The sequence below is a fragment of the Lolium rigidum genome, chromosome 4 (assembly GCF_022539505.1).
Source record: "Lolium rigidum isolate FL_2022 chromosome 4, APGP_CSIRO_Lrig_0.1, whole genome shotgun sequence".
Taxonomy (NCBI): domain Eukaryota; kingdom Viridiplantae; phylum Streptophyta; class Magnoliopsida; order Poales; family Poaceae; genus Lolium; species Lolium rigidum.
This window is the reverse complement of record NC_061511.1, coordinates 247928755-247938141: the sequence shown is the minus strand read 5'-3', so window position 1 is coordinate 247938141 and position 9387 is coordinate 247928755.

Genomic DNA, 9387 nt, shown 5'->3' with positions numbered 1-9387 from the left:
TAATTCTATATGTTGTGTTTGTCGGGATCCGATGGATAGAGAATACTATGTTATGTTGATTATCAATCTATTACCTATGTGTTGTTTATGATCTTGCATGCTCTCCGTTATTAGTAGAGGCTCGGCCAAGTTTTTACTCTTAACTCCAAGAGGGAGTATTTATGCTCGATAGTGGGTTCATGCCTCCATTAAATGCGGGACGAGTGACGAAAGTTCTAAGGTTGTGGATGTGCTTGTTGCCACTAGGGATAAAACATTGATGCTATGTCCAAGGATGTAGTTATTGATTACATTACACACCATACTTAATGCAATTGTCTCGTTGTTTGCAACTTAATACCGGAAGGGGTTCGGATGATAACTCGAAGGTGGACTTTTAGGCATAGATGCATGCTTGGATAGCGGTCTATGTACTTTGTCGTAATGCCCAATTAAATCTCACAATACTCATCATATCATGTATGTGCATGGTCATGCCCTCTCTATTTGTCAATTGCCCGACTGTAATTTGTTCACCCAAAATGCTATTTATCTTATGGGAGAGACACCTCTAGTGAACTGTGGACCCCGGTCCTATTCTTTACATCTGAAATACAAATCTGCTGCTATTGTTCTTTACTGTTCTTTGCAAACAATCATCATCCACACTATACATCTAATCCTTTGTTATAGCAAGTTGGTGAGATTGACAACCTCACTGTTACGTTGGGGCAAAGTGCTTTGGTCGTGTTGTGCAGGTTCCACGTTGGCGCCGGAATCCGTGGTGTTGCGCCGCACTACATCTCGTCGCCATCAACCTTCAACGTGCTTCTTGGCTCCTCCTGGTTCGATAAACCTTGGTTTCTTTCTGAGGGAAAACTTGCCGCTGTACGCATCACACCTTCCTCTTGGGGTTCCCAACGGACGCGTGCTGTACGCGCATCAAGCATATTTTCTGGCGCCGTTGCCGGGGAGATCAAGACACGCTGCAAGGGGAGTCTCCACAATCCAATCTCTTTACTTTTTTTTTGTCTTGCTTTATTTTATTTACTTTCTTGTTTGCTGCATTATATCAAAACACAAAAAAATTAGTTGCTAGCTTTACATTATTTACTGTCTTGCACTCTATATCAAAAACACAAAAAAATTAGTTACTTGCATTTATTTTATCTAGTTTGCTTTATTTACTACTGCTAAAATGGCCACTCCTGAGAATACTAAGTTGTGTGACTTCACAACCACAAATAATAATGATTTCTTATGCACACCTATTGCTCCACCTGCTACTACAGCAGTGAAGGAGATATGCCCTAGAGGCAATAATAAAGTGGTTATTATTTATATCTTTATGTTTATGATAAATGTTTATATATCATGCTATAATTGTATTAACCGAAACATTAGTACATGTGTGATATGTAGACAAACAAAGAGTCCCTAGTATGCCTCTTAACTAGCTTGTTGATTAATGGATGATTAGTTTCATAATCATGAACATTGGATGTTATTAATAACAAGGTTATATCATTGTATGAATGATGTAATGGACACACCCAATTAAGCGTAGCATAAGATCTCGTCATTAAGTTATTTGCTATAAAGCTTTCGATACATAGTTACCTAGTCCTTATGACCATGAGATCATGTAAATCACTTATACCGGAAAGGTACTTTGATTACATCAAACGCCACTGCGTAAATGGGTGGTTATAAAGGTGGGATTAAGTATCCGGAAAGTATGAGTTGAGGCATATGGATCAACAAGTGGGATTTGTCCATCCCAATGACGGATAGATATACTCCGGGCCCTCTCGGTGGAATGTCGTCTAATGTCTTGCAAGCATATGAATGAGTTCATAAGAGACCACATACCACGGTACGAGTAAAGAGTACTTGTCTGGAGACGAGGTTGAACAAGGTATAGAGTGATACCGAAGATCAAACCTCGGACAAGTAAAATATCGCGTGACAAAGGGAATTGGTATCGTATGTGAATGGTTCATTCGATCACTAAAGTCATCGTTGAATATGTGGGAGCCATTATGGATCTCCGGATCCCGCTATTGGTTATTGGTCGGAGTGAGTACTCAACCATGTCCACATAGTTCACGAACCGTAGGGTGACACACTTAAAGTTGGATGTTGAAATGGTAGAACTTGAATATGGAATGGAGTTCGAATATTTGTTCGAGTCCCGGATGAGATCCCGGACATCACGAGGAGTTCCGGAATGGTCCGGAGAATAAGATTCATATATAGGAAGTCATATTCCAAGTTTGGAAATGATCCGGTGCATTTATGGCAGGTTCTAGAAGGTTCTAGAAAAGTCCGGAAGAAACGCACTATGGAAGGTGGAGTCCCGGAAGGACTCCACAAGCTTGGCCAGCCAAACCCTAAAGGAGGAGTCCCCGGTGGGCTCCACCTAGAGGTGGCCGGCCACCCCACCTAAGGAAAAGGTGGGAGTCCCACCTTGGGTAGGACTCCTCCTTGAGTAGGTTTCCCACCTTTGGGAAGTTTTGGTGTTGGGGTCTTATTCGAAGACTTGGACTACAACTCTTGGGGATTCCACCTATATAATGAGGGGCATAGGAGAGGGGGCTGACCACCACAAGCCCATAGCTTGGCCGCACCCATAGGTGGCCGGCCACCTCCTCTCCCAACCCTAGCCGCCCCCTCTCTCCTCCTCTTCTCCCGCACGCTTAGCGAAGCTCCGCCGGAGATCTCCATCGCCACCGCCACCACGCCGCCGTGCTGCCGGATTCAAGGAGGAGCTACTACTTCCGCTGCCCGGCCGGAACGGGGAGAAGGACGTCGTCTTCATCAACAACCGAACGTGTGACCGAGTACGGAGGTGCTGCCTGTTCGTGGCGCCGGAACCGATCGTGATCAAGATCTTCTACGCGCTTTTGCAAGCGGCAAGTGAACGTCTGCCGCAGCAACAAGAGCCTCATCTTGTAGGCTTTGGAATCTCTTCAAGGGTGAGACTCGATACCCCCTCGTTGCTACCGTCTTCTAGATTGCATCTTGGCTTGGATTGCGTGTTCGCGGTAGGAAATTTTTTGTTTTCTATGCAACGTTATCCTACGGTGGTATCGAGCCGTGTCTATGCATAGATGGTTGCACGAGTAGAACACAATGGTTTTGTGGGCGTTGATGCTCTTGTTATCTTTAGTTTGAGTACTTTGCATCTTTGTGGCATAGTGGGATGAAGCGGCCCGGACTAACTTTACATGACCGCGTTCATGAGACTTGTTCCTCGTTCGACATGCAACTTGTATTGCATAAGAGGCTTTGCGGGTGTCTGTCTCTCCTACTATAGTAAAGATTCAATTTACTCTTCTATTGACAACATTAGTATCAACGTTGTGGTTCATGTTCGTAGGTAGATTAGATCTATATCGAAAACCCTAAACCACGTAAAATATGCAAACCAAATTAGAGAGCGTCTAACTTGTTTTTGCAGGGTTTGGTGATGTGATATGGCCATAATGTGATGATGAATATGTATGAGATGATCATTATTGTATTGTGGCAACCGGCAGGAGCCTTATGGTTGTCTTTAAATTTCATGTTGAGTAGTATTTCAAAGTGGTTGTAATAGTTGCTACATGAGGTGAACAACCATGAAGATGGCGCCATGAACCTTGACGCTACGCCGACGATGATGGAGATCATGCCCGTTGATGATGGAGATCATGTCCGTGCTTTGGAGATGAAGATCGAAGGCGCAAAGACTAAAGGGCCATATCATATCACATATGAATTGCATGTGATGTTAATCCTTTATGCATCTTATTTTGCTTAGATCGCGACGGTAGCATTATAAGATGATCCCTCACATTAATATCAAGATAATAAAGTGTTCTTCCCTCGTATGCACCGTTGCATTGTTCGACGTTTTGAAGCATCTCGTGATGATCGGGTGTGATAAACTCGACATACAACGGATGTAAGCCATGTTGCACACGCGGAATACTTGGGTTTGCTTGACGAGCCTAGCATGTACAGACATGGCCTCGGGACAACGGAAACCGAAAGGTTGAACACGAGTCATATGGATGATATGATCAACATGTTGATGTTCACCATTGAAGCTACATCATCTCACGTGATGATCGGTTTTGGTGTAGTGGATTTGGATCGTGTACCACTTAACAACTATGAGGGATGTTGTATTAAGTGGGAGTTCATTAGTAATTAGATTAAAACATGAACTAATTATCATAAACATAGTCCGAGTAGTATTTTGAATTAATTTTGTAGTATTGGCATCCGTTTTCTACCATGCGCTAGTCTTGTAATTGAGATAGAAATACTGTTAAAATCTGACAAGAAACTTTACGGATTGGTACCGTATTGTTAAAGAATCAAGAATTGATTAAGTCCTATTGCAAACTTTTAGTAAACCTCACATTGTTGATTCAAAGAGCTATGGTTTCAATTAGTACCTAAAGTTATCTTGTCTCCGTAAAACTTGAAGTTCAAATTTGTTTGAAAAGTAAGGAGCTGAAAATTTAGTTTTCAGAAATAATCAAGGTATGAGATATATGTGATATCTAAGACCTTATTGCAAGATGATATAATATAATTTGGTGAGACTACATAAACTCATAAGTTTTATGGGAATGTATGAAGGTTGAAGACGCCAGACGTCACAATCCTCCAACTATTGGGGCACTAATGATATACGCATATCCATGAAGTTATCATCCTTAGTATGCACCGTTGCTAAGACTCGTCGTTTCGAAGCATCACGTGATGATCGGGTGTTATAGATTCTACGTGTGCTTACAACGGGTGCAAACCAGATTTGCACATGCAAATACTAAGGTTAAACTTTATGAGCCTAGCATGTACAGACATGGTCTCAAAAAGTTGTCATGAATTGATGGATAAAATTATGAGTGAAATTGTTCATCATAGTTACTAATAAGTGAAATCTAGAACACTTGTCATATGATGATCAACTTCAAAGTAAGAACCTCAAGGTTATTGGTATTTGACCAACAAACCTAGAAGTTATTGATGTTGAAGTGTTTTTCTGAATAATGAGGAAAGCTAAAAGAGAAACTGCAAAAGATATTCTGGCAGAAAGAAAGAAAAGACTAGAAAGTCTAGCTCAGGTGTATATAAATGATATACATGTTATGGATGTATTCCTAGTTTAGTCACGCAATGAAATTCTTGGGTATTAGTACTATATTGGTTGGTATGAAGTGTCATACAAAACAACACAATACAAGAATACAATGGCCTAAGTGACTGACAAGGAATATGATAGGAATACACGTCTGGAACAAAATAAAGTGTTATTATGTTCGTCGTTGGCATTCTATCTAAGCCCTTAGAATTTATAATAAAGAACTTAATAATTGTTATTTTGCTCTGGTCAAATGAAAACAATGAGTTGTTCAAATTATGACATTACTCCATGAACGATGGATAAGTTATTATAAATCTTAATGGTGAAACACACATACATAACACTGACGCTAAAATGCCATAAGGCAAATGATTTGAATTCCACTTATTTGTGGAACCGCCATTTAGGTCATGTTAGAAAGGAATGCATGAAGGAACTCCATGCAAATGGATTTTTGGAGTCATTTGAGTTTTGAATCATTTGGTGCTTGCAAATCTTTTCTAAAAAGAATGACTAAAATACCGTTCATAGGCCAAGAGTTGAACGGGCAACTAACTTAGTGGAAACATACATGCTGATGTATGTGGTTCACTGGGCATAGTTGTGTGCGGGAGATTCTTCTACTTCATAAAAACTTCCAACAATGAATTGAGTATATATATGGATATATTCAATAAGGAAGAAGTTTGAAACATTTGAATGGATTCAAATAAATTTCAGTATGAAGTGGAAATCATCGTAATAGAAATCAAATATCTATGATTGGATCATGGTGGAAATATTTGAATTACGAGTTTTAGCGAACATCTAAGAGAGTTATGAAATTGTTCTACAACTTACGTTTCTTGGAGTATCATAGTGATGATGAAGTATCCAAGAGATATATCCAAACTTTGTTGGATCAATGATGAGATAAAATATTGATGCCATTATATTTTTGTGGATTATGCTTTAGTGACTACCGCTTTTACACTCGAATAGAGCATCATCATGATCCGTTGAAATGACACCATACAAGTTATGGCATGGGTATAAACCCTAATAGTCAACCAAAATCGGATGAATGTCTTTGTTGGTTATCCCGGAGATTTAATTGGGAATTCTTCCCACGAGACAAAGACAAAAGTGTTTGTCAATGTTTCTTATTTCCGAGAAATTGTTTCGAGTGAAGTATTTGAGTGGGAGGACAATATAATTTGATAAGGTTTATGAACCCGAGCATAATGATCGAGTAGCGCAACATCGGAATTGGTTTCGGAAGCGGCCACGACGTATCATGGCTCTCATGACTACAAAGTGTTTTAGCCATGGAGATCGAAGTACATATTGAACCTTGTAGGTATGGTTTACTTTGTGATCAAATAAATGATTTGTGGACAAAGGATTGATTTTGAACAATGATAAACCAACTACAAAACAAAGAAGTTATGATGGGCCCCGACTCCATTAAAATGGCCATGCGCCATGAAATCCAAGATAGATGAATACTTTATGAAAGTAAATGGATCTATGAAATTGATAGACTTGGATGAAATATCCTTGAAGAAAGCTTGACTTATCGAAAAATTGTTTACGACAAAGTTCAAAGAGTTGAATACGATAAGATAAGATCTTCCGTAGCAATGCTTATAGTCTATGTGGATTATTCTAGTAATCACTACATATTTCTTTTATGAGATATGCTATGATGGCAAAATACATTACTTATCAGAATTATGTATTAAAGGTGTATACAAGATACAACCAAGAGTTTTGCTGGTCCGTGGAATACTAGATAGGTATACGAACTTCAATTGGATGAAGTAAGTATTGCGGAGTTGGAATCTTCACCAGATGAAATAGTCAAAGAGTTTTTGATTTCATCGGAGACGATGAAGAGGCTTGCATTTGCAAGAAATTAAGTGGGAGCGCTAAGACACATTTATAATACTTTATGTAGGTGACATATAGTTGGTTATAAATGATGTAATTATATACTTGATTAAAAAGGTTTCATTGAGAATTAACTTCAATGAAAGGATGTGGACTGAAACAAATTTAGTGTCAAGATCTATGAAGATAGATTGAAACACATAAATAAGTTTAAGTCAAAGTACATATGATGGATATTGAAGTAGTTCAATATAGAAATATTAAGAAAATATTCTTGTCATGTGAAGGTTTAACAAGACTTGAGTGTATCTGACACTCAATGAGTAAAAACACATGAGTGATTATAGATCACGAATAATATGTACACAATCAGATATCATGTGCTATAAAGTGTTATGAGCATATACCAGAATGATTCATATGATGATCATTGGACGACAAGTAAGAATATCCTTGAGTACTTTAGAAGAACTAAGGATATATATATATATTTTTGTATGAAGAAATGACAAACAAATCGCTGTAAGGTGTTACACCGATATTGGTTTTGTCACATATAAAATATAATTTCAATCTCAAATTAGACTAAGTGTTGTTTAAAAGGTAGCACAATGAGCTAGAAGTTGTCTATGCTAGATTTAGAAGAGTTCTAAATATTATGACGGATTCTACAAAAGAAGGCAGAGTATGTCATTATTTTGACAATGACAAAGGATGTTAAGTCAAGAGGTTCTTTGAGAACTTGGTGCAGTTCCGACAGAGTCAGAACTTTGAAGCTATATTGTGTGTGACAATATTAGTGACATATTTCGAGACAATGGAATTAAGGTTCCACCAGAAGATCAAACATATTTAATGCCGACTCATTTGGAAATGAGTGATGCGTTGAGACGCAGATGAATTACAAAATACATACGTTTCTGAGCGTGTCAGATCCGTTGACTAAAAACCTCTCCCGTGAGCAATACATGATAAAGCACCATAAGGCCAAGGTGTTATATCTTTACAAATGTAAACTAGATTATTGACTCTAGTGCAAGTGGGAGACTGAAGGAGATATGCCCTAGAGGCAATAATAAAGTGGTTATTATTTATATCTTTATGTTTATGATAAATGTTTATATATCATGCTATAATTGTATTAACCGAAACATTAGTACATGTGTGATATGTAGACAAACAAAGAGTCCCTAGTATGCCTCTTAACTAGCTTGTTGATTAATGGATGATTAGTTTCATAATCATGAACATTGGATGTTATTAATAACAAGGTTATATCATTGTATGAATGATGTAATGGACACACCCAATTAAGCGTAGCATAAGATCTCGTCATTAAGTTATTTGCTATAAAGCTTTCGATACATAGTTACCTAGTCCTTATGACCATGAGATCATGTAAATCACTTATACCGGAAAGGTACTTTGATTACATCAAACGCCACAGCGTAAATGGGTGGTTATAAAGGTGGGATTAAGTATCCGGAAAGTATGAGTTGAGGCATATGGATCAACGAGTGGGATTTGTCCATCCCAATGACGGATAGATATACTCGGGCCCTCTCGGTGGAATGTCGTCTAATGTCTTGCAAGCATATGAATGAGTTCATAAGAGACCACATACCACGGTACGAGTAAAGAGTACTTGTCGGAGACGAGGTTGAACAAGGTATAGAGTGATACCGAAGATCAAACCTCGGACAAGTAAAATATCGCGTGATAAAGGGAATTGGTATCGTATGTGAATGGTTCATTCGATCACTAAAGTCATCGTTGAATATGTGGGAGCCATTATGGATCTCCAGATCCCGCTATTGGTTATTGGTCGGAGTGAGTACTCAACCATGTCCACATAGTTCACGAACCGTAGGGTGACACACTTAAAGTTGGATGTTGAAATGGTAGAACTTGAATATGGAATGGAGTTCGAATATTTGTTCGGAGTCCCGGATGAGATCCCGGACATCACGAGGAGTTCCGGAATGGTCCGGAGAATAAGATTCATATATAGGAAGTCATATTCCAAGTTTGGAAATGATCCGGTGCATTTATGGCAGGTTCTAGAAGGTTCTAGAAAAGTCCGGAAGAAACGCACTATGGAAGGTGGAGTCCCGGAAGGACTCCACAAGCTTGGCCAGCCAAACCCTAAAGGAGGAGTCCCCGGTGGGCTCCACCTAGAGGTGGCCGGCCACCCCACCTAAGGAAAAGGTGGGAGTCCCACCTTGGGTAGGACTCCCTCCTTGAGTAGGTTTCCCACCTTTGGGAAGTTTTGGTGTTGGGGTCTTATTCGAAGACTTGGACTACAACTCTTGGGGATTCCACCTATATAATGAGGGGCATAGGAGAGGGGCTGACCACCACAAGCCCATAGCTTGGCCGCACCCATAGGTGGC